The sequence below is a fragment of the Bombina bombina genome, chromosome 5 (assembly GCF_027579735.1).
Source record: "Bombina bombina isolate aBomBom1 chromosome 5, aBomBom1.pri, whole genome shotgun sequence".
NCBI lineage: Eukaryota > Metazoa > Chordata > Amphibia > Anura > Bombinatoridae > Bombina > Bombina bombina.
The window spans coordinates 748,915,549-748,927,624 of record NC_069503.1 but is presented as its reverse complement, the minus strand read 5'-3'; the positions used below and the strand labels follow the sequence as shown (position 1 = coordinate 748,927,624).

Sequence of the window (12,076 nt, the reverse complement as noted above, 5' to 3'; positions counted from 1 at the left end):
ACGTTTTTTGTTCAATATTTCCGGTTCCTCTAAATTATCTCCGGGTTCCTCAAATCAATGCCATACCTGTACTCGATTGTGCAAAAGGGTGGCATATGTGGTGTTTCATGCTGTTGTGCCTGTTGAGGCTCGTGGCCCATCGTATAAAAAGGCTGAAGGAGAACGACCTGTACTGGGTGTCCAAGCACGTTTTTTGTTCAATATTCCCGGTTCCTCTAAATTATCTCCGGGTTCCTCAAATCAATGCCATACCTGTACTATATTGTGCAAAAGGATGGCATATGTGGTGTTTCATGCTGTTGTGCCTGTTGAGGGTCGTGGGCCATCTTATAAAAAGGCTGAAGGAGAACGACCTGTACTGGGTGTCCAAGCACATTTTTTGTTCAATATTCCCGGTTCCTCTAAATTATCTCCGGGTTCCTCAAATCAATGCCATACCTGTACTCTATTGTGCAAAAGGATGGCATATGTGGTGTTTCATACTGTTGTGTCTGTTGAGGGTCGTGGGCCATCTTATAAAAAGGCTGAAGGAGAACGACCTGTACTGGGTGTCCAAGCACGTTTTTTGATCAATATTCCAGGTTCCTCTAAATTATCTCCGGGTTCCTCAAATCAATGCCATATCTGTAATCTATTGGGCAAAGGATGGCATATGTGGTGTTTCCTGCTGTTGTTTCTGTTGAGGGTCCGGGACCCTTGTCTAAAAAGGCTGAAGGAGAACAAAGTGTACTGGTTGTCCAAGCATCTTTTTCCATCTCCCGGTTCCTAAAAATTATCTCCGGGTTTCTAAAATGGATGCCATACCTGTACTCTATTGTGCAAAAGGATGGCATATGTGGTGTTTCCTGCTGTTGTTTCTGTTGAGGGTCCTGGACCCTCTTATAAAAATTCACAGGCTGCTTGGTGTCTTCCAATTTCTGAATATGAAAGATATATAATACTTGTGATACTACCCGGTCCTAGGGTCCCACAAATAGTGGATATCACAAAGTTAAAAATGCAAATAGCAAACAATAATGTCCCCACTTATCAGTATGAAGGAAGGTTTACCGCTTTAGGATAGAGCACCTGAGTATTGCAGGTCAGTATAATATATATATATAAGTGATTCAAACACTGTGCTCACATAGACAGCACTGTTCCATTTGATTTCAGTGCACTTGCGGTCCACGCCCTCCATGTTCACAGCAGGTAAGTATTCCGCTGTAGGCTGTCTCCCTCCTGGGATTGCTAGGGCTCTCCAAAAACCCTTACTAAGCAGGCAAAATAGCAAAGAATACAACAAAAGCACAATCCCTTGGAGTAGAAATGCAAGCAGGGAGAGATATAAATGTTAAAAGTCAATTTATTATACTTGCGTTAAAAACATTAACAGCACAGATCACAGAGTCCACAGCTGACGCATTTCCTGCCTTACTGGCAGTTCATCAGAGCTCTGTGCTGTTAATGTTTTTAACGCAAGTATAATAAATTGACTTTTAACATTTATATCTCTCCCTGTCTGCATTTCTACTCCAAGGGATTGTGCTTTTGTTGTATTCTTTGCCCTCTTATAAAAAATCAATGCTGTACCTGTACTCTATTGTTCAAAAGGATGGCATATGTCCTCTTTCATGCTGTTGTTTCTGTTGAGGGTCCTGGACCCTCTTATAAAAAGGCTGAAGGAGAACGACGTGTACTGGGTGTGTCCAATAATTTTTTTTGTTCATTTTCCCGGTTCCTAAAAATTATCTACGGGTTCCTCAAATCAATGCCGTACCTGAACTCTATTGTTCAAAAGGATGGCATATGTCCTCTTTCCTGCTGTTGTTTCTGTTGAGGGTCCTGGACCCTCTTCCAAAAAGGCTGAAGGAGAACGATGTGTACTGGGTGTCCAATCATTTCTTTTGTTAAATTTTCTGGGTCCTAAAAATTATCTCCGGGTTTCTAAAATCAATGCCATACCTGTACTCTATTGTTCAAAAGGATGGCATATGTGCTCTTTCCTGCTGTTGTTTCTGTTGAGGGTCCTGGACCCTCTTATAAAAAGGCTGAAGGAGAACGACGTGTACTGGGTGTCCAATCATTTTTTTTGTTCAATTTCCCGGTTCCTAAAAATTATCTCCGGGTTTCTAAAATCAATGCCATACCTGTACTCTATTGTTCAAAAGGATGGCATATGTGCTCTTTCCTGCTGTTGTTTCTGTTGAGGGTCCGGGACCCTCGTATAAAAAGGCTGAAGGAGAACGAAGTGTACTGGGTGTCCAATCATGTTTCTTTTTAAATTTCCCGAGTCCTAAAAATTATCTCCGGGTTCCTAATATCGATGCCATACCTGTACTCTATTGTGCAAAAGGATGGCATAGGTGGTGTTTCCTGCTGTTGTTTCTGTTAAGGGTCCTTGACCCTTGTCTAAAAAGGCTGAAGGAGAACAAAGTATACTGGTTTTCCAAGAATCGTTTTCCATCTCCCGGTTCCTAAAAATTATTTCCGGGTTCCTAAAATGGATGCCATACCTGTACTGGATTGTTCAAAAGGATGGCATATGTGGTGTTTCATGCTGTTGTTTCTGTTGAGGGTCCGGGACCCTCGTATAAAAAGGCTGAAGGAGAACAAAGTGTACTGGGTGTCCAATCATGTTTCTTTTTAAATTTCCCGGTTCCTAAAAATTATCTCCGGGTTCCTAAAATCGATGCATACCTCTACTCTATTGTTCAAAAGGATGGCATATGTGCTCTTTCCTGCTGTTGTTTCTGTTGAGGGTCCGGGACCCTCGTATAAAAAGGCTGAAGGAGAATGACCTGTACTGGGTGTCCAAGCACGTTTTTTGTTCAATATTCCCGGTTCCTCTAAATTATCTCCGGGTTCCTCAAATCAATGCCATACCTGTACTCTATTGTGCAAAAGGATGGAATATGTGGTGTTTCATGCTGTTGTGCCTGTTGAGGGTCATGGGCCATCTTATAAAAAGGCTGAAGGAGAACGACCTGTACTGGGTGTCCAAGCACGTTTTTTGTTCAATATTCCCGGTTCCTCTAAATTATCTCCGGGTTCCTCAAATCAATGCCATACCTGTACTCTATTGTGCAAAAGGATGGCATATGTGGTGTTTCATGCTGTTGTGCCTGTTGAGGGTCATGGGCCATCTTATAAAAAGGCTGAAGGATAACGACCTGTACTGGGTGTCCAAGCACGTTTTTTGATCAATATTCCAGGTTCCTCTAAATGATCTCCGGGCTCCTCAAATCAATGCCATATCTGTAATCTATTGTGCAAAAGGATGGCATATGTGGTGTTTCCTGCTGTTGTTTCTGTTGAGGGTCCGGGACCCTTGTCTAAAAAGGCTGAAGGAGAACAAAGTGTACTGGTTGTCCAAGCATCTTTTTCCATCTCCCGGTTCCTAAAAATTATCTCCGGGTTTCTAAATTCAATGCCGTACCTGTACTCTATTGTTCAAAAGGATGGCATATGTCCTCTTTCCTGCTGTTGTTTCTGTTGAGGGTCCTGGACCCTCTTATAAAAAGGCTGAAGGAGAACGACGTGTACTGGGTGTGTCCAATCATTTTTTTTGTTCAATTTCCTGGGTCCTAAAAATTTAATCCGGGTTTCTAAAATCAATGCCGTACCTGTACTCTATTGTTCAAAAGGATGGCATATGTCCTCTTTCATGCTGTTGTTTCTGTTGAGGGTCCTGGACCCTCTTATAAAAAGGCTGAAGGAGAACGACGTGTAATGGGTGTGTCCAATCATTTTTTTTGTTCAATTTCCCGGATCCTAAAAATTATATCCGGGTTTCTAAAATCAATGCCGTACCTGTACTCTATTGTACAAAAGGATGGCATATGTCCTCTTTCCTGCTGTTGTTTCTGTTGAGGGTCCGGGACCCTCGTATAAAAAGGCTGAAGGAGAATGACCTGTACTGGGTGTCCAAGCTCGTTTTTTGTTCAATATTCCCGGTTCCTCTAAATTATCTCCGGGTTCCTCAAATCAATGCCATACCTGTACTCTATTGTGCAAAAGGATGGCATATGTGGTGTTTCATGCTGCTGTGCCTGTTGAGGGTCATGGGCCATCTTATAAAAAGGCTGAAGGAGAACGACCTGTACTGGGTGTCCAAGCACGTTTTTTGTTCAATATTCCCGGTTCCTCTAAATTATCTCCGGGTTCCTCAAATCAATGCCATACCTGTACTCTATTGTGCAAAAGGATGGCATATGTGGTGTTTCATGCTGTTGTGCCTGTTGAGGGTCGTGGGCCATCTTATAAAAAGGCTGAAGGATAACGACCTGTACTGGGTGTCCAAGCACATTTTTTGATCAATATTCCAGGTTCCTCTAAATTATCTCCGGGTTCCTAAAATTGATGCCATACCTGTACTCTATTGTGCAAAAGGATGGCATATGTCCTCTTTCCTGCTGTTGTTTCTGTTGAGGGTCCTGGACCCTCTTATAAAAAGGCTGAAGAAGAACGACGTGTACTGGGTGTGTCCAATCATTTTTTTTGTTCAATTTCCCGGGTCCTAAAAATTATCTCCGGGTTTCTAAAATCAATGCCATACCTGTACTCTATTGTTCAAAAGGATGGCATATGTGCTCTTTCCTGCTGTTGTTTCTGTTGAGGGTCCTGGACCCTCTTATAAAAAGGCTGAAGGAGAACGACGTGTACTGGGTGTCCAATCATTTTTTTTGTTCAATTTCCCGGTTCCTAAAAATTATCTCCGGGTCTCTAAAATCAATGCCATACCTGTACTCTATTGTTCAAAAGGATGGCATATGTGGTCTTTCCTGCTGTTGTTTCTGTTGAGGGTCCGGGATCCTCGTATAAAAAGGCTGAAGGAGAACGAAGTGTACTGGGTGTCCAATCATGTTTCTTTTTAAATCTCCCGGTTCCTAAAAATTATCTCCGGGTTCCTAAAATCGATGCCATACCTGTACTCTATTGTTCAAAAGGATGGCATAGGTGGTGTTTCCTGCTGTTGTTTCTGTTGAGGGTCCTGGACCCTTGTCTAAAAAGGCTGAAGGAGAACGAAGTGTACTGGTTGTCCAAGCATCTTTTTCCCTCTCCCGGTTCCTAAAAATTATTTCCGGGTTCCTAAAATGGATGCCATACCTGTACTGGATTGTTCAAAAGGATGGCATATGTGGTGTTTCATGCTGTTGTTTCTGTTGAGGGTCCGGGACCCTCGTATAAAAAGGCTGAAGGAGAATGAAGTGTACTGGGTGTCCAATCATGTTTCTTTTTAAATTTCCTGGTTCCTAAAAATTATCTCCCTGTTCCTAAAATCGATGCCATACCTGTACTCTATTGTTCAAAAGGATGGCATAGGTGGTGTTTCCTGCTGTTGTGTCTGTGGAGGGTCCTGGACCCTCGTCTACAAAGGCGGAAGGAGAACGACCTGTACTGGGTGTCCAAGCACGTTTTTTGTTCAATATTCCTGGTTCCTCTAAATTATCTCCGGGTTCCTCAAATCAATGCCATACCTGTACTCTATTGTGCAAAAGGATGGCATATGTGGTGTTTCATGCTGTTGTGGCTGTTGAGGGTCGTGGGCCATCATATAAAACGGCTGAAGGAGAACGACCTGTACTGCCTTGCTGCTCCTTTTAGGCAGGCCATCTCTTTGCATACATGCCCACAGACTCTGTAACAGATGCCTCTTTTAGGGAGAGGTGCAGCCATAATACAGGGTCAGAACCTCTGTCTGCAACTGGTATACTTGATTGTGCAAAAGGAAGTAACCTTACCATGGTTCCCTGACCACACGTCTTGTTGTTATATTTTGGTGAGGGTAATCATGCAGGCCATATAGACCTCCCCCGATAGGGGAAGTAACAGGGATGAAAGTGCTAAGAATAGTACTACTTTACACAACCGAGTTTGCCATGGGTCCCAGTCCAAGACCGCATGTCTTGTTGTTTTATTTGGTGCGGCTAATCATGCAGTCCATATAGACCTCCCACCATTAAGGGTTGTAACAGGTATTAAACTAATAAGAACAGTACTACTGAAATAAACCTACTTAGTGCATGTTTTATTGTTGTACTTTGTTAGGCTAATCATGATGGCCATGATGTAGACCTCCCCTGAGAGGTGGCAGTAACAGGGATGAAAGTGCTAATAATAGTACTACTTTACACAACCGAGTTAGCCATGGGTCCCAGTCCAAGACCGCATGTCTTGTTGTTTTATTTGGTGCGGCTAATCATGCAGTCCATATAGACCTCCCACCATTAAGGGTTGTAACAGGTATTAAACTAATAAGAACAGTACTACCGAAATAAACCTACTTAATATGGTTTCAAGAGCCCAGGTTTTATTGTTGTACTTTGTTAGGCTAATCATGATGGCCATGTAGACCTCCCCCGAGAGGTGGCAGTAACAGGGATGAAAGTGCTAAGAATAGTACTACTTTACACAACCGAGTTAGGCATGGGTCCCAGTCCAAGACCGCATGTCTTGTTGTTTTATTTGGTGCGGCTAATCATGCAGGCCATATAGACCTCCCACCATTAGGGGTTGTAACAGGTATTAAACTAATAAGAAAAGTACTACCGAAATAAACCTACTTAACATGGTTTCAAGAGCCCAGGTTTTATTGTTGTACTTTGTTAAGCTAATCATGATGGCCATGTAGACCTCCCCCGAGAGGTGGCAGTAACAGGGATGACAGTGCTAAGAATAGTACTACTTTACACAACCGAGTTAGGCATGGGTCCCAGTCCAAGACCGCATGTCTTGTTGTTTTATTTGGTGCGGCTAATCATGCAGGCCATATAGACCTCCCACCATTAGGGGTTGTAACAGGTCTTAAACTAATAAGAACAGTACTACCGAAATAAACCTACTTAACATGGTTGTTACAAACTGCTGTTTGTAACTGGCCCTTTAAATGAAAAATTGCCCTGCTTCCCTGGATTTTGGAGAAGCCTATTTGCCAGCCTCCTTCCACATGACTATGGCCCCTGGAAGATTGTGCCCCTGAGGACATATTGACTTTTGTTGGGTGTGTGTGGCCCTTTAAGAACCATCTGGGGACATATTCTGACTTTGATGAACAATGCCCCTTTAAGACTATGTCCCCAGACCTGTGAAATGACTTGTCCCTGGCTTTCTCCCACTTGGTTCAGTTTCATTGTGTGCCATTAAGAGTTAAATTTTGTTCAGCTTCAAGAAACCTATTCTAAATACAAGTCTGCTGGGATTAGCTCTAATTAGGTTTAGTGATCAACTTTCCCATTGTCTAATCAGACTAGTATTGATAAGGTGGACTGCATTGTTTTATTGTGTGTAATGTTATCTGCTGAAGTAAATGTTGTGGCCTGTCAAAGGGAGTGTCTCTCTATCTAATATCAAATGTGTGATGGGGGATTTTATGCCTCCCCCTGAGAGTGTCCTGTTTGCATGTAACCTCAATAAAAAGGAGGCTGTGTGCTCCAGCACATCAGACCTATTTTTGACCCTCTAACTTGCAGCTTTGACTCATGTTTGTAGGGGACAGCTTATAATCACTACAGGGATTGCTATGTTTTTCATACTCCCTTAGCTACAGGGATTGCTACAGAAGCAAGAGGTTCGCCTACTGGAGCCTGGTCGTAGGTCCAGGGCGCAGAGCAGACGGCGAGATACCAGCCCAGCAGCGGTGGTTCATATAGTCTGCATTACTGATGGTGGCTACGCAGCAGTTATAGTGTCCACGGTGCTGCTGCTCCTTTGGTGAGCGCTAGGAGCATCCTTTTCTACGGTCCAACTTCCAGCCAGCCTGGAGGCAACCGTAACATTTGGCGGCAGCGGTGGGATTAGCGTCCTAGCGCAAGGAGCAGCACCACAACAGCACTGGTATCGTAGGAGAGTTATTGAGGGCAACGCTAGCCACTGCGCAGCGTCCCTACCTACAGCAGCATGGAGCTGACAAGACACTGGTCAGAACCCTGTAAAGAGCACCTCAACCTGATCCGTCGCTATGAGGGCGCGGATTTCGTTCCAGAGGTAAAGAGGCGGCTAGTCCGATATGGTCCAGACCCTGCGCAGGAGGTAGTCAGTCGCATCATCCGGGAATTGGATACGGAGAACAAAGCGGCACGAGCCTTTGAGCGCCAACTGTGGAGTTTGAGGGTCTGGACACCTGGTCTCCAGCGAGAAAGTGAGTCACAGGGAGCGGAGAGCAACGACCTCCCTCCCCAGCGGCAGCCGGAGTTACAGGGAGAGGAGAGCAGCGACCTCCCTCCCCAGCGGCAGTATACCGTGCAGAGGGAAGAGACAACCAGTCTCCTTCCCCAGCCAGAGATACCAGAGGCAGCAGGCCTCATAGACTGGTCCTGGGAGGACCCCCAGCAGGCAGGTGGAGATGGGACCGCAGTCTCTCTACCGGCCCTACAGGGATGCTGGGCAGGCGGCCCAGATCCCCAGCGACAGACCCAGCTACAGGGAGGGGAGAGCATCGACCTCCCTCCCCAGCCGGAGTGTGCCTTCCAGGGAGAGGAGACAACCGGTCTCTCTCCCCAGCCGCAGCATGTTCCACAGGAAGCGGAGAGCATCGACCTCCCTTCCCAACGGCCGCCGGAGTATCAGGAGGAGGAGGTAAGCCAATCTCCCCCTCCCCAGCTAACTCCTAACTTGGGCCCAGGGTTAACAGTGGAGATGTTGGCCCCCACTGACCCCCACGTTCCCTTTGCCACCGGGCAGGACTATGCCCCAATTCCCCCAGCAGAAGAGCTGGCATCAGGACAGAGCGCTGCTGGCCTCTGCCCTACAGACCCCCTGGTTACAGGACTGGCCTGCAAACCCCTCACCCCAGCAGAAGCGCTGGCACCAGGGCAGAGTGCCGCTGGCCTCTGCCCCCCAAGTACCATCAGCTATTTGCCCAGCTGCGCCAGGAAGGCCGAGGATGCTGCACTTTCATCCTGCAACCTGGAACTTACAGGCCAGTACTACGTATTGTGGGGGGGCTACTTTGCTGCTAGCGATTATTTGTGGGTGGGTTGCGAGACTAACTTGGGCACTGACCGGCAGAAGGTCAGGTGCCTGGTTAGTCTCCCTCCAAAAGGGGAGATATGTTACAAACTGCTGTTTGTAACTGGCCCTTTAAATGAAAAATTGCCCTGCTTCCCTGGATTTTGGAGAAGCCTATTTGCCAGCCTCCTTCCACATGACTATGGCCCCTGGAAGATTGTGCCCCTGAGGACATATTGACTTTTGTTGGGTGTGTGTGGCCCTTTAAGAACCATCTGGGGACATATTCTGACTTTGATGAACAATGCCCCTTTAAGACTATGTCCCCAGACCTGTGAAATGACTTGTCCCTGGCTTTCTCCCACTTGGTTCAGTTTCATTGTGTGCCATTAAGAGTTAAATTTTGTTCAGCTTCAAGAAACCTATTCTAAATACAAGTCTGCTGGGATTAGCTCTAATTAGGTTTAGTGATCAACTTTCCCATTGTCTAATCAGACTAGTATTGATAAGGTGGACTGCATTGTTTTATTGTGTGTAATGTTATCTGCTGAAGTAAATGTTGTGGCCTGTCAAAGGGAGTGTCTCTCTATCTAATATCAAATGTGTGATGGGGGATTTTATGCCTCCCCCTGAGAGTGTCCTGTTTGCATGTAACCTCAATAAAAAGGAGGCTGTGTGCTCCAGCACATCAGACCTATTTTTGACCCTCTAACTTGCAGCTTTGACTCATGTTTGTAGGGGACAGCTTATAATCACTACAGGGATTGCTATGTTTTTCATACTCCCTTAGCTACAGGGATTGCTACAGAAGCAAGAGGTTCGCCTACTGGAGCCTGGTCGTAGGTCCAGGGCGCAGAGCAGACGGCGAGATACCAGCCCAGCAGCGGTGGTTCATATAGTCTGCATTACTGATGGTGGCTACGCAGCAGTTATAGTGTCCACGGTGCTGCTGCTCCTTTGGTGAGCGCTAGGAGCATCCTTTTCTACGGTCCAACTTCCAGCCAGCCTGGAGGCAACCGTAACAATGGTTTCAAGAGCCCAGGTTTTATTGTTGTACTTTGTTAGGCTAATCATGATGGACATGTAGACCTCCCCCGAGAGGTGGCAGCAACAGGGATGAAAGTGCTAAGAATAGTACTACTTTACACAACCGAGTTAGCCATGGGTCCCAGTCCAAGACCCCATGTCTTGTTGTTTTATTTGGTCCGGCTAATCATGCAGGCCATATAGACCTCCCACCATTAGGGGTTGTAACAGGTATTAAACTAATAAGAACAGTACTACTTAACACAACCTAGTTACCATGGGTCCCAGACCGCATGTCTTGTGGTTATATTTGGTGAGGGTAATCAAGCAGGCCATATAGACCTCCTCCGATAGGGGGAGTTACAGGGATTAAAGTGCTAAGAATAGTACAACTTAACACAACCTAGTTAACATGGGTCCCAGACCGCATGTCTTGTTGTTATATTTTGTCAGGATAATCAGGGTGGCCATATAGACCTCCCCCGATAGGGGGAGTCACAGGGATTAAAGTGCAAAGAATAGTACTACTTAACACAACCTAGTTACCATGGGTCCCAGACCGCATGTTTAATTATTATACTTTGTCAAGGTAATTATATATCTAACAAATCTATCTATTTATCTTCTATCGATTCTATCTAACTATCAATCTATGTATATCTATCTATCAAATCTATCTATCACATGTCCGGACTGTTTTGAAACAGCCACTTGTGTTTTTGACAAATTTGAAGTAGGAGGACACACCAATCACAGGGATTAAACTGCTAAGAATAGTACTACTTAAGAAAACCTAGTTATGCCAGTACCACCATGGGTCCCAGACCGCATGTTTGGTTGTTATACTTTGTCAGGGTAATCATGCAGGCCATATAGTCCTCCCCCGATAGGGGGAGTTACAGGGATGAAAGTGCTAAGAATAGTACTACTTAACACAACCTAGTTAACATGGGTGTCAGACCGCATGTTTTGTTGTTATACTTTGTCAGGGTAATCATGCAGGCCATATAGACCTCCCCCGATAGGGGGAGTTACAGGGATTAAAGTGCTAAGAATAGTACAACTTAACACAACCTAGTTACCATGGGTCCCAGACCGCATGTCTTATTGTTATATTTTGGTCGGGTAATCATGCAGGCCATATAGACCTCCCCCGATAGGGGGAGTTACAGGGATGAAAGTGCTAAGAATAGTACTACTTAACACAACCTAGTTACCATGGGTCCCAGACCGCATGTTTTGTTGTTATACTTTGTCAGGGTAATCATGCAGGCCATATAGACCTCCCTTGATAGGGGGAGTAACAGGGATTAAAGTGCTAAGAATAGTACTACTTAACACAACTTAGTTACCATGGGTCCCAGACCGCATGTCTTATTGTTATATTTTGGTAGGGTAATCATGCAGGCCATATAGACCTCCCACGATAGGGGGAGTTACAGGGATGAAAGTGCTAAGAATAGTACTACTTAACACAACCTAGTTAACATGGGTGTCAGACCGCATGTTTTGTTGTTATACTTTGTCAGGGTAATCATGCAGGCCATATAGACCTCCCCCGATAGGGGGAGTTACAGGGATTAAAGTGCAAAGAATAGTACTACTTAACACAACCTAGTTACCATGGGTCCCAGACCGCATGTTTAATTATTATACTTTGTCAAGGTAATTATATATCTAACAAATCTATCTATTTATCTTCTATCGATTCTATCTAACTATCAATCTATGTATATCTATCTATCAAATCTATCTATCACATGTCCGGACTGTTTTGAAACAGCCACTTGTGTTTTTGACAAATTTGAAGTAGGAGGACACACCAATCACAGGGATTAAACTGCTAAGAATAGTACTACTTAAGAAAACCTAGTTATGCCAGTACCACCATGGGTCCCAGACCGCATGTTTGGTTGTTATACTTTGTCAGGGTAATCATGCAGGCCATATAGTCCTCCCCCGATAGGGGGAGTTACAGGGATGAAAGTGCTAAGAATAGTACTACTTAACACAACCTAGTTAACATGGGTGTCAGACCGCATGTTTTGTTGTTATACTTTGTCAGGGTAATCATGCAGGCCATATAGACCTCCCCCGATAGGGGGAGTTACAGGGATTAAAG

The 12,076-nt window shown here is 44.9% G+C and overlaps 1 protein-coding gene across 1 annotated transcript in view; it reads left to right on the top strand.

Annotated features, from left to right (window-relative positions):
* Positions 1-12,076, top strand: part of LOC128660791 (Y+L amino acid transporter 2) — a 217,639-nt gene that overhangs the window by 29,192 nt on the left and 176,371 nt on the right. The gene's annotated exons all lie outside the window — the stretch shown is intronic.